Below are 27734 nucleotides of genomic sequence, written 5' to 3' on the forward strand. Positions count from 1 at the left end.
TAGATTCCAAATACCCAAAGAAAGCATGCTCATACAATAGTATAAACTGAACATCATAAACAATTAGACATGTAATATGCATGGGACCATAATAACATACTTTATACATTGGTCATAGTAGTGTATATAGATTTTCCTTTTTAATTCCAGTTCCTATTCATAGAACCATAGAATTGGAAGGGGCCACTGCTCCATGTAGGAATCAGATTAAAGTATCATTGACATACTTTCAATCTTGTTAAAATATGGTACCTAGAAACAGAGACATACTGGAGTAGGCAGTGGACATCTTATTAAATAGTTCAAAAATATTTGCTACCGATGTACCAAGTCTTGTTTTTGATGACTGAATAGAGTTTCTCTACCTTTGATCTTGTGATGTCCATGTATAGTGTTGTCTTTTAGGTTGTTGAAAAAAGGTATTTGCTATTAACATTGAATTTTCTTGGCAGAACTCTATTAATCTGCATCCTGACAATTGTGGATGTCAGTGAAATTCATGAAAATGATAAGACTTTTCAAGTTTTATGTTTCTTCTGGCATTCCTAAATCTCATCTCCATTTAACAGAGTGGACAGAAACATACTGTTATGCACAGACTTGTTTGCTTATTTTAACATTCATTCTTCACAACTGGCCACATATTTCTACCAGCATTTGCACATCTTAAAATTTTCCATCCATTTCCCCATCTTTAATTCTGTGTGATGTACATTCTATCAAGGTCCACAAATTCATCTACTTGCTGCAGTGTTTTGTCATTTTCTCTACATTAATTTTCAGATTCATACTCTCATGGCATCATACAATCTAGCTATTCAGCGCAAATCATCTGGCTTCTCAGTCAACAATACAGCATCCCAGCCAAGACTCCTGTAGTATTACCTAAAGCATTTGTTATATGTTTATCCATAAATACCTTAAAGAACCAAGGAGACATCACACACTGTTGTCTTCCTCTTTGCTCAATTTTGAACTGTTCACTAAGCATTCCATTTACCTTCATGTATGCTTTATTTCCATTATGTATCACTCCAGTGGTCTGCTGATAAATGTAGAATGAATGAGTGCCTCTGCCAGCTTCATTGCCACCACCACGTTGTGCCACCATCCACCAAACAGCTGACTGGTGTGCTACGTGTTGAGGCTCTGCTCTGCTCTCAACTGGCTCACAAAATGCCAGAAAATTTAAAAATTGGCTCCAGCACACCAGTGAATCACTCCTATCCCCTTCCACACCAGCCTTCAACTTCATGTTCACACAGAATATTCCATAATTCAAGTCTGCTCGCTTTGTCATGTGTTTTCTCTAAATCAATAAATAATAAACTTACTTTCTCAGTTTCATACCTTTCTCAGTCAACCGCTGCTGAGCAACTATCTGGTCTACACTCTTTCTTCCTGATACACAGTGATACTGTACTTCCTGTTGTCAGCTCTTGTACCCTTCAAACAGAATTCTGCCGAATACCTTTCCAGGTATGCTTAAGGAACTAATTCCCCTGTGGTTTTTGCATTCATTCTTGTGACTTGTCCGTTTGTGTAGGGGGACAAAAACAGCATTCTTCCAATTTCCAAGCACAGTCACGCTCTTCTTTCACATACTAAACAAGCTTTGCAGTCACTTTATTTATACTATATCTCTATCAAAAGTTCAAGAATATTTTTAAAGTGGGCATTTCTGGGATATTTCAAACATGGACTAAAGAAATGGAATTTCTGATAAACCCCCATCAATGGCTTCATGTCCTTTAAAATGTTAAAATGGTATCTATAGATTTGAGATTAAGGTTGATTCATGAAAAAATTGTGTTTAGGGTGTATTGGACTCCCCAGAGAATTTGAAAGGATGGACATCAGTTTTTTTATGATGGAGGTGTCAAAAATTTGAGAGCTCACTAACCCATATGATATGGTCATGTGATCATTTAGTTTTTGGGGTGATAGTGTATTAAAGTATATAAACAGGTTAATGGGAAAATCTTTAAATGTTAAAGTTGTTAATGTAATGTTGAATTATATACCAAAGTTTTAGAATTTGACTGTTTATCAGAAATTAGGGTTGTATTAAGCACAGGGGGTGGGGTATGGCTAGAAGAATTATATTAAGAAATTGGGAAAGTGATATTATCCAGATGTCAAGGAATTGTTGTTGGAAAGGTGTGATTTATCAGTTTTGCAAAAGGCAGTTGTAAAGTGCTAATTGTAAGGAACATATTGACTTCTACCACTCATCCTGGCTTTGATTAATTGAGGCTTTCAAATAATGTTCTTAGAAGATACAGAAGGAATAGACTAGATTACCATCCTTAGTTTTCACACCACATGACACATTCCCTACTAACAGTACTAACAATACCAGTCAATTTGGGCACACTTTGGCCATTACACACAAGTGCAACCAAAGCAAGGTTTCCTCCAAGCATGTTCATGCTATTTAATAAAAGCTAGGATCTCTAATCTGCTTCACAAGCCATCAAACCATTACCTGCATCCCATCAGTTAGGAAGCACCTACAGTATGCTTTCATATACACAGGATACAAAAAAGAAGTATCTGAACAACTTCCTTAAATAATTGTATTCCATCTGTGTCATACATTTTATACAATGCATTAACATTTAGAATAGGAATTCTGATATACATACAAACATTACATAATGGAGGCATTTATTATGATAATAATAACCTAGAGCTTTTTGGACAGATTTTGGTTTTTTCATAAAACTTTTATTATAATATATAGAAAGTACAATTAAAATACGAAACAGAGAGTATGGCAAAGAAAGGCAATAGAACTAAAAGAAAAAAGAAAAAAATTAAAATAGTGAGAATAGATAGAAAGATGAAACAGAAAGTGACTTCCGACTGTCTCCAATGCAGATATAGATACAAATTAAAACAAAGTTAGTCTCTTATCACTAATTAATCCAAATTCACATTATTTCTATCAACACAAACCATCTAATCATTAAAACCCACAATCAAAGCCTCATTTTTTTCCCACAAAAGCACGTAATCTAAGAAGGGTTGCCATGACAAGACAAATTTAGAAGCAGTATTATCTCTTATTAACGCTGTTAATTTCACCATTTGAGCCAAGTCCATTAATGTAATGATCTATTCTTCCACTGTAGGTATTTGTGGATCCTTCCATCTTTGTGCATATAACAGTCTTGCAGCTGTGATCATATACAAAAGCAAAGTTCCGTGTTGTTTCTCCAGTCCTTTCTCTATCAAACCCAATAAAAACAGTTCTGATTTTTTTTGAATGCTCACTTTAAGAATCTTTTGAATAGCAATACATATCTGATCCCAATTTTTTAGTCCTTTTCACAGGTCAACCAAAGATGATAAAAGGTTCCTTCACCCTGCAAACATTTCCAACAAACATTTGTTACACCAGCATACATTTTTGATAGGAGTTAAGTACCAACGATACATCATTTTATAAATTTTTTCTTTTAAATTATAATTCAACATAAATTTCAAACCTTTGTTCCACATATTTTCCCATTGTTCCAACATAATATTGTATCCAAAATTTTTAGCCCATTTGATCATACATTCCTTGACTTGTTCATCTTCTAGTTCATCTGTAACAACATCTTATACATTTTAGCAATAATCCTGTAGTATCAAAACTAAGTCATCAGCAAAAGCCCTCAGTTTAAAAACCTCTTGTTTGATCTTTAAGCCCTTTATTTGTTTGTCCCTTCTAATATCTCTGTTAAAAACTTCAAGAACCAAGATAAAGAGCAAAGGTGATAAAGGGCAACCTTGTCTTGTTCCTTTTTATATATGACATGGTTCAGTTAATTCTTCATTCATAATAATACTAGCTTTTTGAGGCCTGTAAATTGACTTTATTCCCTGTATAAAATGTTGTCCAAACTCCATGCTTTCCAAAACTTTAAACATAAACACCCAATTCAAATTGTCAAAAGCTTTCTCTGCATCCAAAAAAATAAAAGCCGTCTGACATTCATTATGAATGTTCTATAATATCCAGCACAACTCTGACATTATCTTTTAATTGTCTTTTAGGCATAAATCCACATTGATCATGATGAATAAATTCCTGTAATATTTTTTTTTAACCTTTCTGCCAACACTGAAGCAAATATTTTATAATCATTACTCAACAATGAAATTGGTGTAAAATTCTTAATTAGGAGAGGATCCTGTCCTTTAGGTAAAAGTGCAATGTTGGCTTCCTTCCATGAATCTGGCATTGCCTCACCCAGCAAAATAGAGTTCATCAATCTTTTAAAAGGTAAAAGAATCTCATCTTCAAAACATTTATAATATATTGCAGGTAATCCATCAGGTCCTGGTGCTTTTTCCAATTTAGTTCTCTTTATAACTTCAGCTATTTCAAAAGTAGTTATAGGACTGTCCAATATTGATTTCTGTGACTGTGAAAGTTTTGGTAAATTTTGCTTGTTCAAATATTCATCAACTGTTTCCAAAGAGCTTTCTTGTTTTTTATATAAATTCGAAAAGAGGTTATGAAATGCTTTTTTCATCTTTTCATTATCCAATAGTTCCACATTTCCTTCTTGAATTTTAAAAATCATTTTCTTCTCTCTCTCTTTCCTTAATTTGTATGCTAGCCATCTTCCTGGTTTATTAGCAAATTCAAAATGTCTTTGTTTAGCATATCTTAATTTCATTTCAATTTCTTTCACCATCAACATTGAAACTTGTTGGTATAGTAACTTAAGTTGGTAAACAATATTATCAGATGGTTTTTTCTGCAACTCCTTCTCCTTTAACTTAATCTGACCCAAAACCATTTGTAATTTTGGTTGAGATTTTTTCTTAAGATTACAATTATGGTAAATAAAATTTCCCCTCATAACCACTTTACTAGTATCCCACACTGTTTTTAAGTCTATATCTTTATCTAAATTAATCTCAAAAAAGTCCTTTAGTTTCCTTTTACAGTCCTCCGCAACCTTTTCTTTCTGCAAAATAGATTCCTTTAATCTCTACCTAAAGGACCTAGAAATTTTTTTAATTATCATACTTACAGGATTATGATCAGAAAGTCTTTGGTAAAATATCCACTGTAGAAATTTTATTTACCAAGTCTGTTGAAACCCATACCATATCAATTCTTGGAAAAGATTTTTGTCTCTCTGAATAAAAAGTAGTCTTTTGCCAATCCATTTTTATATCTCCTTGAATCCACCAATGCCAAATTATCCATTAAATAAAAAAAATACTTTGGTAATTTTCCTTGCTTAGTTTTAATTTGCTTTCCAGATGTTCTATCAATCAATGGTGAAGCAACTCCATTCCAACCTCCCATCAGACACCAACTTTGGTACAAGAAAGATGACAATTCATTTAAAAGTTGCATTAAAAATTTGTTCTTATCATTGTTTGGAGCATATATTCCCACAACAATCATTTTAAGTCCATATATCTCCACTTCAACTGCTACATATCTACCATGGTCATCTATTAACAACAAATATGGTTTCAAGTAATTTTTAACATATAATACAAGTCCATTTATCTTCTTTGAATTAGCTGAAACAAATTCTTGTCCCAAATTCTTATTTATCAAATACTTTATATCTATCTTCTCTATATGTGTTTCTTGTAAGTAAATTACATCATATTTCAATTTGTTCAAATAGTGAAAAACTTTTTTTCTTTTCTGTGGAGCATTTGCCCCATTTATATTCCATGTAAGACACTTCAAAGTCATCTTTATGCAGATAATTCACCACAGTCTTTGGAAATGACAGCCATCTCTTCCCCATATGTAACAACATCCATTTGCTTAATTCCAGATGTGTCCTGTTCCAAGTTAGTTCCAAATCTAGCTAAAAATTCCTCAGCCTTAGGGATCGAAGTTAATTTAAATCTTTGTTGATGATAGGAGAAACTTATCCCTTCCAGTTTTTCCCAATGAAAGGGGATTTTATTCTTTTTCAAAACATTTGTCAAGAAGGCATATTCTTTTCTCTTCCTTAAAATCCTTACTGGTATTTCTTTGACCATTATATCCACATTTTCGATATTAAGTTTAGAATCAAAATGTGCTTGCAAAATTGTCCCTTGTTTTTCTCCTAGAAAACTGTACCAACACTTCTCTTGGCTTACCATGTGCAATTGCGTATTTAGAATTTATACAGAAAGTTTTTTCTATCTCATCCGACATTTTATCTTCTCCCCAATCAATTAGTACTACCAAAGCATGTGTCTTGGACATATTTTGTAAAGAAGATTGGAAATGGTATTTTATCCTGCATTTGATATTTAACACATTTTATATTTAGACTTGTTTGTATGTTATTGCAGTCCTTTGTGTGTGTTTTATTTTATATTGCACAATATCAGAAATATTGGTAAATTCAATTCTTGTAAAGTGCACTTTAGAAACCCATGCAAGCTAATGGATCATAGAATATAATTAACATTTCTTGAGTCAGTAATAGCCATGTCTTGCTGAAATAATCAGTGCTGGCTAAACGCAACAATCATTTCCTTGCATAAATTTACATACAAATAGGGAAAAAAGACCCTGACTATAAAAGTCCTAAATTAGACTTACATATTCTTCTTAATTTTAATTTATGGAAAAGTTCATTATTTTGTATTTATTTGCTTCGGAGAAATTAAAGTGACCTAGATAAACGCTTGTCTTGATTGTCTAATTTGATTTTCAGTAGCTTTCCCTTGGGCCTCAAAGTGGGTCTTACCTGATGGCTCACCTACCACAACTCTTCTTGCCCTAGCCATAGTCCTTCCTGGATAAATAAACAGTTTTCTGCCCAGTGTCCCAATACACAGAGATCCATCTTCATTATCTGCTATATCACATCTTTATCTATAGTGAAACATAACTTTTGGTTCCTTCTGATAGAAATAATATTACAAATACTTCTGACAGCAATATTCTTTTATTGTTCTTTCTTGTAATTTTCAGAAAAAAGATTTGCTGAATGAAGAAACTTCCTATAGATGTGAATACCAATAACTTTATGATCTGTTAAAGAACTTGGCATTTATATAAGCCAGACATCCATCTTGAAATTTGCTGTGTTGAATTCCAGCTGTCATATACCTATTAGACAATGACTGAAACAAGTTTAATTCTGTATTTATGCTGTTTTTAATGAAAGGATTGTATATACATGTTTTAAATGAACATATCTATGGGATAGATACAATGAATTTTATATACTTTAGAGAATACATGTTGTATCTTGGGCATGTAAATGCATTTAAAACATTTCAATATTGCAGTTCTATTAAAATACATAGAAGTTTCCAATAACTAATTAAACATAATTGGATAATAATACAAGGCAAATGATAAGCAATCACAGCATAACTAAAAAGATAATACTTATACCAGCCTTTCACACCTACTGCCTTTCAAAGCTTTATGCTAACATATCTGGAAGGCATCAAACTGGAAAGCTGTTCTAGTACGCAGAAGATACCAGTAGAGCCACAGTTGAATATCCTGAAGGAAGCACGGAATGAATGAAGCTGCCCAATAAAAGGTTATTCCCCCAATGCCACCTGCCTCCTTGAACATGGCACTTTGAGAAGAGCTGCTGGACGTCTCTAATGAAGATTTTCATATTTAAGCAGCTATATGTGGAAGATAACATAGTGTTTATTTGTTAAACATCTTTCTACCAAGTGATGCTCAAGATAGTCACTAACAGATAGCCTTCAGAAAACAAGATTAATGAAAGTGTTAAAAACAGTTGATCAAATTGCAACACATGTTGTAGCAAGAAAAGCCATTCATTCATTCATTCATACATACATACATACAATTTAAGGCCACTCAACTCCAGATGGAGAAGTTATCAAGAACAGTGCTAAAAGAGCCTTCCATAGTAATGATCTCTTCATATTGAGGACATCATTAAGAAGGCTCTATCTTGGGTTCAAATATTAGTAGGATAAAAGATGGGCTTCTTTAATATGTTTGAGAACCCAAGCAGATTTGTTTGAGAGAATATAGTCTTTCAGTCACACTGCTCCTTATCTAGTAACATACACTGGGCTGGCTATGTGGTCTTTTTAACCAAGCAAAAATATCAAAACACATAAAATTTCCCAGAAGATTAATTGATCTCTTTCAAATTACTTTTATTTCTTTCTGTTAAGTTCCACTTTCCCATTCATAGAGTGCTCAAAATGGTTTATGGTGTAGACCTTTACTTTTACTACTCCCAAATAGTAAAATAGTCCCCTGCAATCTTTCTTCCTTCCTTCCTTCCTTCCTTCCTTCCTTCCTTCCTTCCTTCCTTCCTTCCTTCCTTCCTTCCTTCCTTCCTTCCTTTCTTTCTGCATTGCATTTATATATCAACCTATAAAGCAAAAACTAAATCCAATTCCAAGCCCTCAATATTGTGATTAATAAAAATTAAGCTATAAATATGGGTAAAGAGTTGAAATATGTCTGCCTTCATTTTTTTTTCCCCTCCCTGACTAGAGATTACATCGGAGTGGAATGAAAACTGTTATCCAGATTGACTTCTTACAGGTTTCAAGCTTTCATTCCTTTGAACAACTCATCCAATAATACAATTGCCAACACTGGGATTTTCATAAATATATTCAGTTTTGACATAAACATAGTGCACTGTGCCTAAGTGTGAAAACAAAATATGAAAGCTCAGGATAGCAGGGAGAACTAAAGGGCAAATTGCTATTCCTCTGCAGCTCAAAATGGTGTTCAGGTAGGTAACTTGGAACACAGAATATAAGAAACAGCTTTTTAGAAATCCGGAAACAAAAAATTACTGATTTCTTGGTGGATGTATTCTGATATGCACACATCAGAAAGCCCCCATTATTACTGAGTGATTTTCTGTGGAAAATAATCCATCTCTTTTTTATACTCTGGTAATCATCACAAAAATAAATGTTACCAGTTTCAGTCCTTACAGAAAAATGTCCTAGCAGGTAAGTCAGCACAAACACAATTTGTTTTGTTCAGCTGCTCAGACTTTTTGATCTGATTGCACAGCTGTGAAAGTGTATGGAAAGAGAAAGCCTACTTAGAGGGGAAGGGAAGGGAAGGGAGGGGAAGGGAAGGGAAGGGAAGGGAAGGGAAGGGAAGGGAAGGAAAGGAAAGGAAAGGAAAGGAAAGGAAAGGAAAGGAAAGGAAAGGAAAGGAAAGGAAAGGAAAGGAAAGGAAAGGAAAGGAAAGGAAAGGAAAGGAAAGGAAAGGAAATGCTCAGAGAATTGTACCCACAAAGAAAAAAAAAAGCACATAAGAAAGAAGCATTTTTAAGGCACTGGAAATGCAGTTCAGTTGCTCTGTGACACAAATAAAGAAAAATCTGTATTGCTTGCAGCAGTGAATCTTCTGAAGCTCCTTGTTAGTGCTGGGTAGAGAAATTCACCAGCTTTTTTCCTCTTATCAATTCTCATTTAATTTGGTGAAACAAAATATGCTTCAGAAATTATTTCAAAGGAGAAGAGAATTTTGTTTGGAGTGTGGTGTTCTTGCATTTGGTTACAAGGTGGTCATGGTATGTATGTGTGTGTGTGTGTGTGAGTGAATATCTGGTCCTTTGTTTCACAATCATTTCTAAAGCCAGGCTGTAGGCCTTCTCGCTTCCTAGGTTTCAGTGCAATCCCCAAAGAAAAAAATAAGAAACATTTTTTCATTAGTGGCACCTAGCACCTCTAAAGGTGAATCTTCATCCCCAAAAGAAGCAGGAGAAATTGTCTCCTCAATTTCTGGGCCCATAAATTTGGCAGAGAATTTGGAAAGGCCATTTGTGCCCAGCTCTGCTCATGAACATCACTATCTGAGTTCCTCACTATGTGAATAGGATCCAGGTCAAGCAGCATATATAATCTAATTTAAAGATAACAATGTTTTCTTTTAATATCCTTCCTTATTCTATCCCAAGCATATGAGCTTTGGATCTTGTCACCACAGCTAGCAGAGTTGCTTGACAATATATACTGTAATTTCTTATTCAAATAAACCAAGTCTTCAGTCTTTAAAAGCAGAGGCATTAAGGGGCTACAGCAGACATCATCTTCAACTGAATAGGTTGGAAGAAATGTGTAAATTGGTTAGATTTTAGTAACTCTCTGTGTTCCTCTAAGAATTCATCTTGCACCTGTCTTGTTGCTGGTGTAAAGATGATTAAAGCTTGCATGTCTCATCTATTATATTTCTCATTAAGGAGCATTCACAGAACATTAGATTATCTATACATGAAATGCCATAGTAATTGTTCTTTTTTTCCCTTTTTTACAAAAAATTCAAACATTAATTAAATTATGCAAGAAAATATAGGAAGGCCAAAGTCATAGACTAATAAAGTTTTGAAGTAAGCATTTATGAATTTAAGTGGAGAATACCCTTAATATGAGGTCTGAGATCAAATGTAAATATCTCTAAGCACCTTGGGGAAAAGGAAAAGAGGAGAATGGGTTTTATCTGCTTCCTTCTTTCACTGCCCCTGTTTTTCCTAGTCGCAGCTTCACTGCTGGGCTACACATGTGTATCCTCAGAGGCACTTATTGTATGCAGGCCAGATATAACTATCCTATTTCCACTGATTCAGAGACCCATCACACTGGCAAATGTTGAAAGTTGTCTGGAAATTATGTGGGGAAGGAATTAGTTAAGGCATTGGGCTAAGGTACCACCATCAGAGAATGTTGAACTGGCAACATGCCAACATGAACTGGCATCAGACCACAAATGAACGTTTCAGTTCACTCTCAGGGAACCTCACTTTTCATCAGTAATAGTTTGCTGAAGTGAGCAGTGGGAACTTGCTCCTTCTTCACTGTTGGAGCTCAACTATAGGGAGTTCTGAGAAGAACAACAATATTTATCTTATAATCTTGAGAAGATTATTGTTATATTATTTTTCATTCTCCATCATTAAATTTGTTTTAATACATTGCTTATCAATACATCATGGCAAAATATACTAGACTGTACAATTTATTTATTTAAAACAAAATCTTCTAAAAGTATTTCCCTAGAGCCTATAATGTCAGTTATAATCCAGCTGTGTAATTTAAATACAGTATAATAGTTAAGCAAAACCTGGTCTGTAATGAATACAACTTTTCTACTTTGCAATAGTAAATACCTGAACATTTGCATTTATATATTTATAAATCAGATTTATAAGACTCCCAATGGCTCTGGGTGATGTGTGAGTTAAATATACATTTATAACTGGAGAATAATACACTCAGCATGTTAACAGAATTCCCACAGAAGGCACATACTTCCCTAACCCCACACCTGGGGAAACAGCCAAGACCTATTTCAAGAATGGTATAGTTAGGGCAACCTGAACCTCTAGTAGGATGCCATTCCAGATAGCAGATGCTATGACAGATGACCCTGTTTGAAGGATGGGATCTGGAGGTTGTCCACCCTATCAGATCTTACTGAAACAATGGGAAAAAAGCAGTCCCTCAAATAGCCAGGCCTTATGCCACGAAGAACTTTGTAGATCACAACCAGCACCTTGAATTGTACATGGAGACTTACTGATAACCAGCAGAGCTAATATAGTACAGATGTTACATTGACATATCAAGGTGTCACTTGCCTGTACCATTGCATTCTGGACCAGCTACAGCTTCTGACTGGCCTTCAAGGACAGCCTCATTTTGACTGCATTGTAATAGTTCACATGTGAGGTGACTAGGCAGGAGTGCTTGAGAATGCAATCACAGCCCAGGAAAGCACAGAATTGGCACACCAGATGAATCTGTAAAAAGTTCCCCAGCCACAGCTGCCACCTGTCTTTGAACTCAAGTTGTGAGTCCAGGAAGACCCCCAAATTGTGCACTAGTTTTGTCCAGGGGAGTGTTTCTCACTCAGAATTAAAGATGGAAAGTCCATGATAGTAGGAGAACCAAAAACAAACAGCTACTTAGTCTTGTCAAGGGTTGAGTTTAAGCCTGTTCCTCCCCATCCAGACTCCAATAGCCTTAGGGCACTGGGACAAAATTTCAACAGCATCACTTGGTCAGTATGGGATTACATATTGATGATACCTGACCTCACCCAGTGGCATTGTCTCTAGCACGTGTTCATTTGCTCAAATATGCAAATGAGCTTTATTTTATCTTACTATTAGAATTTGTCAACACATCATTTATATCCTACTAGCTTTTTAAATTTAGTGCTCATAGAAGTTATGCCCTGTGCTCATATATGGCATACCTTTCCTAGACATCTCTAAACAGAATCACAAGGGCCTTGAAATAAATAACTTACCTAACTGGATCAAATATTTATAGCAGCCTTCTCCAGACTGGGATGCTAACAGTATTTCAAGACATGATGGGAAGCACATCAGACTGATGAATCCAGATGTGAATATACATCATTTTAATACTTTAATATTGTCCATGGATGATTTTATAAATTAGAGATTTCATTTCCTGTTTGTGTTTGAGTTAAGTTAGGTGACTAAAATCCATTGCCATACATAGATTTATACTGACATTTAGCAGAAGTTGTATTACAGCTTGCCATACATTCTTGATGTATTTATCATTCACTGACTAAAGTAGTTTAGTCATTATTGGATGATTGGACATACACTTTCCAGTAATACTTCTCCTCCACATTTGCTTTCTGGGAAATAACTAGCAGGTATTTAGTATATACATCCCTCAAAGTCTTTAAATTATTGGTAGTTTATTGCAGGCTTATGCTAAATATTCTTATCGTTAATTCTTTGGCATACTGTTCTAGTTGTGTATTTTTTGGTTGGATCCAGACAATTTTCCAAAACATGATTTTGTATATATATATGTACGTACATATGTATACATGTGTGTCTGTCTGTCTGTCCATCCGTCCATCTCTCTCTCTCTCTCTCTCTCTCTATCCTGGGTTCTTACCTTCTGGTTTCCTATAGCATTGCTTCCATACGGAAGCTATTTTGGCTGTTATATTCCTTATTTGCAGCACTACATAATATACAGCAACAGCACATTTAAATGTGGCATAGAGTTTTATTGGGTCATATGATGTCATTACCTGCTCTAAGAAAAAAGAAACAGTGTGGTGCATAAAAGGAACCAATCAGGTGTGGGCTGTTTAAGCTCAGCCTTGGATGAGTTCATTTTTAGTGGGTCTGAAATTCTGTAAAGTGACAGACAGAATCACTTGGCTCATAGATCACTGATGGAGCTGCAGGAAGATAGTTCAGATGCATGCATTAAAGCGAGCAAGCGAGCGAGAGAGAGGCTAAAAACTAAAATAATGGAAGCTGTGCACTAGTTTTCAAATGAACATGGAAATAAAACAATTGATATTTCTGCTGTGCATATACATAATAAGATTTTCTGGTAAAAGAGATACAGGTAAACAAAGCTCTCTCAGCCCTTTAGATTCACAGTTGTATAAATATGGCTAGCAACTCCTGAAACACCTGTAATGCAATCTAAATTTTTGCCTTCTCATGCATTCCTGCAGATTAATGGCTAATTATATTATAGTGGTAGTTACAGGATCTGAAAAATAATCTAAATTTCAGCCAGAATGCTATCATCTTAAAAGGGATTTCATATAATTTACTTTTACTGCAAATCCATTGCACACAAACTGCTAATAACATACCTGAAATTGCTGTTTAGTTTCCCAGTGAAAGAAGCTTTTTGTTTGTTTTGCTGCCATATTCTCAAGTGCTTTCAATTTCTTTTGAACTTATTTGGGTAACAGTTCCCTCTTATTTTATTAGTTCATTTTGGTGAAGGAGCCACTATTGTTGTTTTTCTTCTGTTATGCATCTCTCCACATTCAGCTGCCAGTTTCACTTTCCTAGTCACAGTCTGAAGAAGGCCCCTTGGATGGATGTCCCCTATGATGTCCTTCCCGGGGAATTAACTGAAACATAGAAAGTGATGGAGGCTGCAGGGGAAATGACTGTACAATGAAAGGCAGGCATTCACACATATCTTTTGGTCATCTTGTAAACTAAGATAAAGGCAAAACCATGTATCCCTTGTCCTCTGAAAATGTTACCTGGTAGTGTTTCTCCTATGAATGAATGAATGAATGAATGAATGAATGAATGAATGAATGAATGAATGAATGAAAATTATTTCCCATAAACCTAATTGAAAATAGCCAGCACAAGTCTACTAATTGCAAAATATTCCTAATAGTGAGTAGGAATTTAGAAATGGAAATTCTAGGTTTCCTACATCTGTCCCTGAATAATTTTAGATTTGGATGAATGTATCTCTCAGGTTCAGTTTAAAGTTTTTTCTCAGAAGTTTTCCTTTCCAAGCTTTTCAGGGGAATAGCAGATACTGAGATCCCAGCCCCTACTCCAAGCATGAACAGCTTTGCACGGTGACTGAGAAACGTAGAACAACTTTGCATTCATTATGGAAGGGTAGCATGAAAATAGATGGTATCAAATTGAAACTGTTCTGAGCTCATTTCATTCACTTTCTCAAGGTCTGCCATGTCATTAGATATCTCACAAGAAATCAGCTGTCACAAAGCATCACTTTAAATAAGTCTCTGCTTTCTAAAATGCATGTCATTATATATATCATTTGTCTGGAATTTCTACAATTCCAGATGAAATTGTACTGAGCTCAGGATCAAATAGTCCATACTGAATAATGATTTTCCTGCTCATCTATTTAACCCTAATGGGAGCTTTTCACCAGTTGCTCCAGTATTGTCCTCTAGAATACTTTTGAAGACTAAGTATAGTCATTTGTTTATTGGTTATAACAATTTCCTCCAAATATATACATGTTAAAACCCACCAATTGTATCTAAACTAACATTCTGGATTATGGACAATGAAATGTGGAGTCCTTGGTGTTCTCTGAGCTTAGTTGTTTGCTTGCAGATGTTTCATTACCCAACTAGGTAACATCATCAGTGCTAGTAAGTGTGGGGTTTGCTCCCTGTTTATATACAGTAGCTTTCCCTGCCAGTGTTGGTGGGTGTGTGGTTTTCTCCATGGTAGTACCTTGATTAGGGTATTGTTTTCTGCTTGATTGTTTGACTGGTATTAATCCCTGTTTATCTGGGTGTTGGCTGCTGGAGGGGATGTGTTCTGGTCTTGTTGTTTCCTTCTTAGCTTTTTGTTGTCTCTTTGAATGGTGTCTATTGATGGTTGATTTGTCTGAATGCCAAGCTTCCAGGAATTCCCTAGTGTTTTTGGATTTGGCTTGGATGCTCACAGTTTCCCATTTGAGCCCATGTGTTGTGAGATTAAGGAGTTCTCATTATGTCTTCTGACTGCTAGTTGATGTTCACAGATGTGCTCTGCTAGTCTTCTGCCTGTCTGTCCTTTATAATGGTTGTTACAGTCCTTACACTGTATGTTGTAGATGACTCCTGTTTTTTCTTCTTGGGCTACTGGGTCTTTTGGTTCACTTAAGATGTTTTGGAGGGCTTTAGTTGGTTTGTGTGCTATGTTGGTGCCATGTGGTTGTAATAGTCTGTTGGTTGTTTCTGAGATGTTTTTGATGTATGGTAGTGTTACCCTTTTCATAGCTTGTGTTAGTTGTGCTGTAGTGGGTTGATGGTCAGGCATTTTTTTTAATATATAATTTTTTATTAAAGATTTTAAAAATAAAATAAAAACTAATACAAACTAATATAAAGCAAGAAAAAAGAAAAGAAAGAAATCAAAGAGAAAGCTAAAAGTGCAAGAAAGAAAAAAGTGGTCAGGCACTTTTTGATAAAGTTGTGTGGGTATCCATTTTTTTGGAATATGTTATATAGGCAGTCTGTTTCCTTTTTCTGGTGTTCTGGGTTGCTGTAGTGTATTTGTACTCATCTGAATAATATTCTTACACAGCTCCTTTTTCTAATTTCTAACAGCACGCTACCTTTCCTGGATATCCTCATCAGCAGAGGAAACAACAGCAAATTAGAAATGCAAGTCTATTGAAAAACAACCCACGCTAACCAAGTGCTCCATTACCAAAGTAACAACCCAACCTCCCACAAGAGGAGCTATGTAAGAACATTATTCAGATAAGTATAAATATTTGGTATTATTGCTATTATTAAACCAGAGTTGAAACCAGAGTTAAGAGGAGCTTAAATCAACGTACTGAAGTGAAATAGAGTTTTATTATCTGACTGCCTTAAGTCCTCTTACCAGGTTTTTCTGCCAGCATCTGTGTTTCAGTTAGGATTTTTAATGCTGTTTCTTTGCAGTAGCCACAGAATGATATTAAAATCATTTAAGAATATCAGTCTTCTATTTACAATGGTCTCCAATAATTTCAGACCACTTCTTATTGAAGATTCTGTGACAACCCAACTACTGGAAAATATAATCAAGAATCTGGTGAAATCTGTCACTGACATTTTTTCAATGGCTTAACAAAGAGAAGGGATACATTGCTTATAGAAATGCAAGGTATATTGATTGGGGAGAAGAATAAAACCAAAAGACTAATTTAAAACTAATATCAGGACAAAAAGAGATATTAAAGAACATATTCATCTTGCTAATATTCTAATTTTCTTTAATTAAGTTAAACCTTTTAATTTACTTTAAGTTAATAAGCCATAGTACTGTATTTGTGACTTAAATAACACATACAGTGAATATTAAATAAGCTGTTAAACACCAAGATGGTTTATCTCAAAAAGGGTAAGGAACACACATGAACTTCCTTATGTATGAAGCAAATAACATTGAAAACATATGGAAATTCCCCACTGAAAACATGCATATCAAAAAGATTATTGATATATTTATCTTGTTTCATTTTTACTCCTGTATGCTAGACAAGATATTCAGAGCAGCTTACTGTCACATTATATAGTTGAGCAGAGTGTGGATATGGATGCAATTTACTGTTGAAATTAATATAGTATGAATGGATGACACAATCCAAATGCACATTCACATTTAGATATTATTCATGCATTACTTGCAGTATATGTGCAATCATATATTGCTACTAGTGCTGGGCAAAGAGTGAGTGTTTTGCAAACCATGTTAACACAGGCAGAGCACCCATCCTCGAAGCAGTAAAGCAGATATATATTTGAGAAGGTTCATCTGCTGCTCTGAAGGCTGTCCTCAACTATATATATATATGTATGTATGTATGTATGTATGCGCAAGTATTTTACTGGTGCTTCAAGTGGAAGTGTTGTATGTGCATAAGCACCCACAGACAACTGGGGACAGCCTTCAAAGCAAACATTTAAGCTTTCCAAAGAATGTGTCTTTAATATTTAATATTTTACATTTTGGAAAAAAAACAAACAAACCCTTTTGAATGCTTTGCAATAGCCCCAGTAGATAACTGTATCTTGTTACAGTTTTGTTTGTTACTATAAAACTGTATGTTATTAAACACTGTTGCACTTAAAGGGCATCTCCATACTGCACTGTTACCTGTTCCTGGCCTCTGCTCATGCTGGCCTGATTCTAAATCAGAGTTTCTCAACTTTAGCAACTTTAAGATGTGTGGACTTCAACTCCCAGGATCCCCCAGCCAGCATAGCTGGCTGAGGAATCCTGGGAGTTGAAGTCCATGCATCTTAAAGCTGTCAAGGTTGAAAAACACTGTTCTAAACCAGCTTAATAAAACCCTGTCAAATTTTACAGACTTTGGCAATAACTTCCAAAGTATTTTGTCCATACTGCAGGTTACCACATTCTCTTACTGGAAAATTCCTCTGCTGCATTTCCCTCCCAACTTTCTGCTCCAGGAAAGCAGTAGCATTTAATTCTATGGATTGGCTATATCCATATGTATTTTTTTAAAATATATTTTTATTAGTTTTTTAACAAACAATATTAGGTAGCTACATTAATGTAAATCCAAGATACATATAGAGAAAAAAAGTTAAAAAAAGAAAAAGTATAGAAAATATAAGAGAGATCTATTGCAATATGAAAAAAGAGACAGGTACTGTACATGTGAAAATTTGCCATACAGGTAGTCCCCAGTTTAAGAACAAGTTCCATTCCCAAGGTCTGTCCTTAAACTGAATTTGTATGTAATCCAGAATGGTACTGTTGTATAATACTGTAGTATTATACAACTACACAAGTAGCATTGTGTAATTAACTTGAACCATTGTGTATTTAATTTGAATCATTGTGTATTTAACTCAAAGTTTGCTACAAGAGGCTTCATTCTTAACTATGGGTCATCCTTAAACTGGGCATTCTTAACCCAGGGACTACCTGTATATATAAAGAATACTAGATTATAATTTATTGCTATTGAGATAAACCATAAAATCCATCCAAATTTGATAGAATTGTGGTTCCTGCCTCTGATGTCTCATTAATTTAACTTTGTGATTTTTTTTTATAATGTAGCATTCAAGGAGGGCTTGTTAATCCACAACTCAATTGTTATCTAGAGTTTTCCAATGTTGCGCAATTATTATTTTGGCTGCTAAGATTAAATAATACATTCTTTATTTTTAAGCTTATGGTTTGGTCCTATAAATAAATGCAGTAAGCCTAGCTCTGGGAGCATTTAATTCTTTGATTAGTGATAGTACTTATCTCCCCAAAGATTTTATGCCAAGAAGGTATAATTTTATTGCATGACCACCACAAATGAAAAAATGACCCTTTTGTTTGACAACCTCTTCAACATTTGGAAGAATAATTTTGATATACATGTACCAATCTAACAGGAGTCAAGTGCCAGTGATGCATAATCTTCTACTGCAGTTCTTGAATTGAAGCTGAAGTGAATCCACCCGGTTTCCATAACTTCTGCCAATTTGTCTCCTGTATGGGATTACCAAGATCTCTATCCCAAGCTTCTTTTAAACCACATGGTGAATCTCCTATTTCTGATTGCAATAACAATATATACGTTTTTGAAATTGTTCCTTTTAGTTGTTCTAAATAATGAAGTATTAAGTTCTTGAAAATGATATAGGGCTGTGTTGTTGAAGCTCTAATATTTCTATCGCCCAAGAGAGATTTTAGTTGATACCAAAAGAGCTTATCACCTATTCATTGCTCAATGGTAGCTTATCACCTATTCGTTGCTCAATCTGATCTTTATTGAGAGCTTCCCTATTACTATAAAAATCTTTTAGTCTATAAAGATTATATGCTCTCAAAGATTTCATTTTAGCAAACCATAATAATTATCCTTTGATATATGTTATTAAAGGGGTTAGAGAGGAAGTATCCTTTATCAAAACTGTGTATTTACTCTTCCAGATTTGAAGCATTATTTTAATAAAAACATTTTCAATCTGTTTTATTTTAGAAAAATATTTTGGGTGAAGAAAACCATTGATTTATAAAATTATCTGGCTCTAACAGTTTTGACTTGAATCCATTGTTTAGAAGAGTCTTCCAAAATAAATGGAATCATGTGTTCTAACTGTGCTGCTTGAGAGTATATTAACAAATTTGACATGCCCCAGCCTCCCTGTTTCTGAGTTCTACATAAAATCATTTTATTCACTTTCATTTGTTGTGCTTGAAAGCAAAAGCTTTTTTTTTTTTTTTTTGCCAATGTCTTAAAGTCTGTTCTGGAATTACCACTGGGAGGCATTGAAATGAAAAGTTAAGCTGTGCCAGAATTTTCATTTTTACTACTGCAATTCGCTCTAAAATATTGGAATGTTTTAAAGCCTAATTTTTCATTTCCTTGTTTAATTTCTTCCATGTTGGTACAAAATTATTACTAAAGATTTTATTAATATTTTTAGTAATAGTGATGCCTAAATATTTTAAAGATTTATATACTATTGGAAACCCTAAAACTGTGGAAATTTCCTTTTGAAATTTTTGGGATGTATGAAAAAACATCAGATGTGATTTATGAAAATTAACTGACAGTCCTGACCCTTCTGCAAATTCCTCTAACTCCTTCTTAATACAGCTAGCTGAATGAGAAGTGTTTGAGAAAGTCATATCATCTGCAAATAGATTTAAAAGATATGTCTTATTTCCCATTTTTATTCCATTAATCTAATTATTGGATCTAAACGCTAGTGCCAATGCTTCTATAGCTAGATTAAATAGTAAAAGTGATAAAGGACAACCTTGCTTGATACCTATTAAAATCATGATGGGATCTGAATCATAACTATTAAAGTTATCTTTAGTTATTTTTTAAGTGAAGGGCTTTAGTTGGTCCATAAATATGTTCAATCGTCTTATAAAAGCTAGCCACAAATTTAAATTTAGTTAATCTTTGTTTTAAAAACTCCAGAGAATCAAAGACTTTAAATATAACTAAAGAACATATGGCTAAAGAAAATTTATTAATTTTACTAATTTGTATAATATTTAATAATTTCCTGATGGAGTAGATAGTATTTCAGTTTGGAATAAAGCCAGACTGAGCCATATGAATAATTTTACCTATAATCACTTTTAATCAGTTAGCTAACAGTTTAGTGTACAGTTTATAATCTGCATTGAGAAATGAGATTGGCCTATAAAATGCCAAATCCTGTGAATTTTTACCCAATTCAAGGATCAAAATTTTCTTAGGCAGTTTCCAAGATTCTGGTAAAGGTTCCCCTTGGTGCAAAGTATTGCATAATAATAAAAATTCAGGTATTAAGTTCTCTCTAAATTCTTTTAAAAATTCCTCTGACAATCTATCAGGGCCAGGAGATTTTCCACTTTGAATAGTATTAAAGACTTCAGTGATTTCTAAAATAGAAAAAGGAGATTCCATAAATTGTATATCTTCTGGAGCCAATACTGGGAATGTCAATCTATTTAAATACTGATTAATTTTTGTGTTTGATTATTTGAGGAATATGATTGTTGAAAAAAAAAGTTGGAATTGTTCAGTTATACCTTTAGTTTTGCTCACGATTTGACCATTGCTATTTTTAATTGCACTAATTAAATTAAATTAAATTGCTTTTTTCAATTTGTTTGTCAATATTCTAGAATTTTTATTATCATGTTCATAGTATCTTGGCAAAAATAATCTGAGAGAAGATTTTTATCTGTCTACAAATCATACTTCTTTTATTTACTATCTGTTCATAAATATTATCTAATCTGGTTCTATTATAGTTTGCTAATAAATTGTTAATTTCTGAATAAAGCCGACTTGCCTTTTGTGCTGATGTTTTTTTAATCACACTCATCTAGTTTATACACCCTCCACTTAATACTGCCTTCACAGCATCCCATCTTGTTCTTACTGATGTTTCATTTGTATGATTTTCTTGAAAAATGTTTCTCAAAGTTTGAGTTTGCTTTGCTGCTACATTGCATAGCACTATAGGATTAAAACACCAATGATAAGGAAATGGAATTATTATTTTTAATATGAGAGTAATAATCACTGGAGTGTGTGTGATATAAATATCGGTACAATTTCAACTAGCTGCAGAAAAATTGAAAAAGTTTTAGATATCCATATACAATATAGTCTATCCTAGAATGAGATTTAAATATATGTGCTTTTGTTGCAGAGTTCATAATTGTCCATGTATCTGTGAGTCCAAGACTATGCATTAAATTTTGAAATTTCTTGTGCATTCCAATCTGAGGTTTTAAGGCATCAATATTGAAGCCCCTCTTATTATAAAATTACCTGTATTACTTTTTTTTACGGTTTATAATCTTTTGTAACTAGCCAATCTGACCCTAATTAGGAAAATAAATAGATGTTAGAGTTAATGTTTAAATTTATGCCAGCTTTGAAAAGAATAGCTACTCCCGTTGATTTATTAAATAACTGTGCAAAAAATTGTTTACCAAGATACCTATCATTCAACCTATTTGTTGTATATGTTTCCCTAACATAACCACATGAGGTTGAAATGATTTGACACAATTAACAGTCCTTTTCCTTTTAATAGGATCTCCCAGACCTCTAACATTTAAAGAAATAATTTTACACTGTTCTCCCATTACCGACAGTACATTTTTAGAACATCTCTGTCTAATTTCTCTATGCAGTTAAGATTAATTTGCATCCAGAATTTTATTGAAAGCTTATTGCTCACAAAATCTATCAATAAGTTGCCTGATATTATGTATAGCCTGTATAACATTAGTGTTTTTTTGCCTGCATTAATACCCACCTCCCCTTCTCCCTCCCCTTTTGAAAAATCACCCTCCTCCCTTGTCTCGCCCCCCACCCCATCCCACACACTGTACCCCCCACCTCCATATCCAACTTCCCTACCCTCCAATTTCACTTAGACTGATAGAGAAAAAATTCACAGAGGATTGGGGATGGGGTGACCTACTGAGATTCCTTCTCCCCCTCACCAGCGAATAAACTCCCAAATTTAATTACAATCGTTCCTTAGCCATAGTTTTACCTACATTATTATTTTATTCAATTCTTTACTCTAATTTATTTAACTCCCTCCTTTTTCCCCTTCCTCTAAGCCTAAAAATTCAAAAAAAGCAGTACAGTGAATATATTCTTTACTCTGCAGCTCCGTATAGCATTCTTATCTAATCTTCAGCTTGTGGTTGAGCCTGCTTTCCACAGTTCCAAGGACAAGTCATAAATTTCTTCCTTCATCCTTTGTTAGAGAGCTCTGCCAACAAGTTGTGCATCTCAGTCAAAGTAGAAATAACTTTTCGTCCTTGTGACATAAAAACAATTAACCTGAAAGGGAATCCTCACTTGTATTGAATCTGATTCTGCATAAGTTCTTCTGTCAGTGATTTGAATTCCTTTCTTCGCTGCAATGTACCTATGCTGATTCTTGGAAGAATATTCTCTCACCATCCCATTTGATCTCCTCCAGTTCATATGATTTTCTTACAATTTTATCTTTCATACTTGAATTTACAAATCTGACCAAAATGTCTCTAGGCTTCTGTGTGTTCCTGGGAGACTAAACCCAGTGAGCATGTTCAATATCTTTAGCGTTAAGTTCAAATCAAAGCTCAGGTCATTAATTTTAGAGATGAGATAAGTAGTCCGATTGGTTGCTCCAGTTTCCTCTGACACTCCTTTGATCCTTAAGTTATTTCTCCTGCTACAATCCTGTACATCTGCCAACTCAATCTTTATTTCAGAAATACTCTTCTGAGCCTTGCCTATCTCTAAAGTATTGTTTGTAGCCACATCATAAGCTTTGCTACATGATACCTGAGCTATATCTGCTATTTGCTGTGAAATTTCCTTAAATTGTTTATTCATTTGCTCAGACATACCTGCCCTTCAGTTACTCACACAGCATGTTTATCCCATTCTGTCTTCAATTCTTTTTTAAGCTGTTTTATTAATTGTCCGATCACCTCTATTTCAGATGTCTGTCAGTGTCTGTGGGCAGTGCTTTCTTCCTCCATTGCTTCTTCTTCATTGCTGGGAAGGGGTACCTCCTCAGCCTCCTTCAGGTCTTCCAAATAAGCTTTGACCCCCTTTCCTTTGTGCAGAGGCTTCTTCCTTAACATCCTGCTTAAATTGTTTTACTATTTGATAAGATATTTAATAAGGTAAACTAGCTATATTAGAGAAAATATCTAGATCAAGGGAAGAGCTGAGAGCTCAGCACACCATCCTCATCAGTGGCTAGCCACCCCCCCCCCTTATATCTATATGTATATGGGCTTATTGTGTGTGTATATGAGTACACACATGAGCATATACAAAATTAAATTGAATGAATATATGGAAAGTTAATGAAACAAAATGCATATACAAAGCACAACAACCAACTTTAAAATTAAAAAAAAAAAATTCTTACTCTTCCGTGGCCTCTAATATGTAAAAGTGCTACTCTTATTATCAGTAGTCCTGCAATAACACAGTGGTTGTAATATTTCCCTAGCATACAGAATGTTGCTGGTTTGAAAATTAGCAGAATTTTTTTAAAAACTATTATTTTTATTTCCTTTTGGCTGTATTTGTTGATGTAATTTATTATTGATTTCTGTTTGGTCACTGATCATTTTGTTACAATTTTCCATTAATATTTGAGTTTTGCTTGTTATATATTAAATAAATGACTGACAGCAGACCTGGTGATGAATGGTTACTTCAAGAAAGGCAGAGAGTTGTTTAAGATCATCAATCTCTTTAATGCAGCTTTTCACCAGACTATCCTAACAAAATATTGAAACAGCAGGAACCTGCTGTTTCCTACTGAACACTCTCCGATTTGGTTGTTGTTAGCTTGTAAAATAATTCTATGGTGATGTTGCCATATCAATTCTTGGAGTGAGAAAAAAAAGGCAGTTGCCTCATTCAGTTCCCCACAAAAGGACAATCTGATCCAGACTGTGGCATTTCCAAACTCTTTGGTGACAGGACACTGTTACCACAAATAGAAATCCTTGAAATATATGCAGAGCTGTATATATTGTAGCTGCCAAAGTATAAAAAGGAGTTTCTTCATTTCATGCACAGAAGTAAAATGGAATGGTAGATCAGTCTTATTTCTGGGTGATCAGTGGGACAGAAAGGTTCACCGCAAATGAGGGAAGCAGGCAGATAATGGGATTAAATTAGGAAGTAGGTACATCCTGTTGGGTTTTCCAAGACTTGGTCTCCATTTATCACTGGTTGCCTGACAGAGCTGCTCTGTTTAATGGGAGGGTCAAAAGCAGTGTGATTAGCCCTCCTCTTCCAGTGACAGTAAAGAAATGTGGGGGTTTTTGGGTATTAAAAGAAGGATTCAAAGAAATAAAGTAGAGGAAGGAGTAAGACATCATCTTGTATGAAAAGTTTCCGGCTAACATTAGGATGTCATTAACAGTGAATATAGTTAATGTGTAGCCAATTTAAGCCTGTAACTAAATTGTTCAGATCTACCATGTAAACTGTGAGATAAAGCCTAATTTTGGAAATCAAATTAGTTACAGCAATTTAATTCATCTTATTTAATTTTCACTCGGCTTGACTATCAAATTCAGCAAAGAATGTTTTCCTTTGGAAGTGATTAAATACATTTAATTACTAAATAAATATATTTTTTGTTTATTCAGCCAGTCATTTGTTCATTCTTAGGCACCTTTCAAGGTTGTGTTTTACCCAAAGTGCGTTACAATACAGAAAAAAACATTTTATCTGGCTAAAATAAATGTAATTTTAAATATTTGAGAGAATTAATTATCAAGATAATTATACAATTAAAAACCAGGCACAGTCTACTTTTTTTTTAAAATAGCCACTTGAATTCCATAGGAAGGGGTCATCACCAAAAAAATGTTTCTTACTTTATTTTTTAAATTTTTGGTGAAACTATCTATCTGTCTGTCTGTCTGTCTGTCTGTCTTTCTGTCTACCCATCTATCAAATTTATATAGCTCCCCATCTCACACAAAGCAACTCTGTCAAATATAACAAACAAAATATAATGAACAGAAAATCATCATCACTATCATACAGTGATTATGCAGTAAAAATACATAATAGTGATTTAAGTGAAAAGAAAAAAGAAAAATAGACTCATAGAATATTAATACAGAACTAGTTCAGTTCTTCAACATATTATTAAATCTAGACCAGTGTTTCTCAACCTTGGCAGCCTGAAGATGTGTGGACTTCAACTCCCAGAATTCCCCAGCCAGGAGGCTGATCTAGATCCACTAGACACATAATTCCATCTTCTCATTTTTACAACACAAAGACATTTCAGAAATGGATGAGGAACCCTTCTTTTTAACCTACTCTTTAACATCAAGAATGTAAATTTATTTACACCTACCCAGAATCCCAAGCCTCAATAGAGCTAGAATTCTTTTCGAAATGTCCAAGTCGATATTTTTGGAGTATAATTCAACATCATATTAACTGCTGTAGTTCCTCCGATAGTTATGTTAACATATGCAATAACCTGAAGCCAAGAAACAGCCATGGATGCACATGATCAAATCATTTGAGTCAGGCAGCCTTTAAATGACTTACAATCCCAAGACAAGGAATCTGATTTCCAACTATTTTTAAATATTCTTTGATGAGTCTAGTAAGCACGGAACAATATTTTCTGATGTTTGTCTTCATCCTAGGATCATAAGAAGTTTATTCCACATTTCTTAAACTTGGATGCAATGCTTTTTCAAAACTGGATATTCCAGTTCCTCATTCCATATATCACATATATTACCAGTATTAATATTCATCCTGTTTTTTTAGTTTAATATAAATGGTTTTACTTCAAATGCAGAATCTCTTAAACATCCAAGTTGTTCTGAGTAGCTCTGAAACTGCTAAAGTATTCAGGCTATATTGTTTTATTAATGCATGTTTTGATTGTAAATTCTCCCAAGCAGATGATTCTGGTAAGTTATATTCAAAACATATAGCCTCTCAAAATACTATAAATAACCTTTATAATCAGTTGATTCAAGATATTAATCCCTTGCTCAGCCCAAGACTTCTAATAAGGCTTCCCTGCTATCTTCAAATTGGGGTTATTCCACAATGCCAATTTTTCATGTGATTCTGGGTCAAAATTTACCTGTTTTCCTATTAATGTCCAAATATGTCTAATGGCTTAAAAGGCTGGGAAAGACAGCCCTTATTTTCTATAAATTGATCCTAGGACTTGCCAATGCTTCAAAGGAATCACACATTGGTTCCTTAAATTAGCCCAAAAAGGATGATATTCAAAGAAATTCTCATTCCACAGAAATATGGCCCTTAAGATAAAAGCCAAGAGATTAAATGTCTTACTGATCTTACTAAGGGAGAAGTATGTTAGAGCCTTTGAAGATTATTTTAAATCATGGGAGTTTATACAGACCACCCCTAACTGAGAGTGCTTCACGGAAGCTCTCAAAAAATGGTTTCTAGGGAAGAGCTTGCTCATTCACAAAATAGCTGCCACAATGTGTGTGGAAAATTACAAACTGGTTGCTTCCCAGAAGCAATCCAGAGAAAAGTAATTTGTCTGATTTTAGCTAGAAATCACAGATGGAATTTGAATCCAAACATAAGGCCATTTTAGTGAACATCACTTTTTTTTGCTCCAGCACCTGTTTCACAGAAAACTAGCTGAGCTGATGAGGCCTAAGCATTACCAAACCAAATGCTTTTGGTTATTCAAGCATTTGGATCTTATTTATCCTCATCTATTATAAATTTGCAAGCATCTTTATGGAATTTAGAAATTTCACAGCGTGCCTAGGAAAATTTCAAATTCCTTTCATTTCTAGTTCTACAGCATAACCTTTTAACATGATCGATAGTACAGTCAATAAACACCGGATACTGATATTTGGGTCTGCGTATAGTTTTGTTAGGATCACTTAACAATAGTATAATGGACTGGATGTTGGGCTTGGCAACTGGGTTGTAGGGGGAAATCCCTTTCAGCTATGAAATTCCTGGAGAATCATAGACTAGTCAATAGCATTCAGATTCAATGGTTTGCTCTAAGAATTCAAGAAGAAAGTATTTGTTGTTGCTTTTTGGAGGAAAGGCAGGACAAAATGTAAGTAATAACATATATTTTTCTATAAGTATCACTGTCCTGGCATTAGACTCAATTAGGATTCTTTAAAAAATCATGTCATCTGAGTCAACATGTGAAAGAAGCAGAAATAAGAATTAGGGATTATCTTGCCTTAGCAAACAAAATATGAAGGAATTAGGATGTTTCCTTTTTAAATTAAGAGGTCTCCATCATATTATTTATCAGCAAAAGTGCTCATATTATTTATCAGCAAAAGTATGGAAAGATGGCTGCCTACACCATCTTTGGTGCAGTGTAATTAATCAGACTCTGCTTGCTTGTTTATTTTTAGTATGTTCTATTATTTTTTAAAAAATTCTGTGTTGGCAGTTTCGTACTGCTTCTGCAGTATAAGATTACT

At 34.3% G+C, this 27734-nt stretch overlaps 1 long non-coding RNA gene across 1 annotated transcript in view; it reads left to right on the top strand.

Annotated features, from left to right (window-relative positions):
* Positions 1-16439, top strand: part of LOC148214768 (uncharacterized) — a 121765-nt gene extending 105326 nt beyond the window's left edge. Inside the window, exon 3 of the long non-coding RNA XR_015797597.1 lies at positions 15848-16439. This is a non-coding gene — a long non-coding RNA (uncharacterized LOC148214768). The remainder of the gene's footprint in view (positions 1-15847) is intronic.
* The last annotated feature ends 11295 nt before the right edge of the window (positions 16440-27734 follow it).

This window comes from Python bivittatus, unplaced genomic scaffold, assembly GCF_059951505.1.
Source record: "Python bivittatus isolate LINGU-HERP-01145 unplaced genomic scaffold, Pbiv_v1 ctg000590_np1212, whole genome shotgun sequence".
NCBI classification, from domain to species: domain Eukaryota; kingdom Metazoa; phylum Chordata; class Lepidosauria; order Squamata; family Pythonidae; genus Python; species Python bivittatus.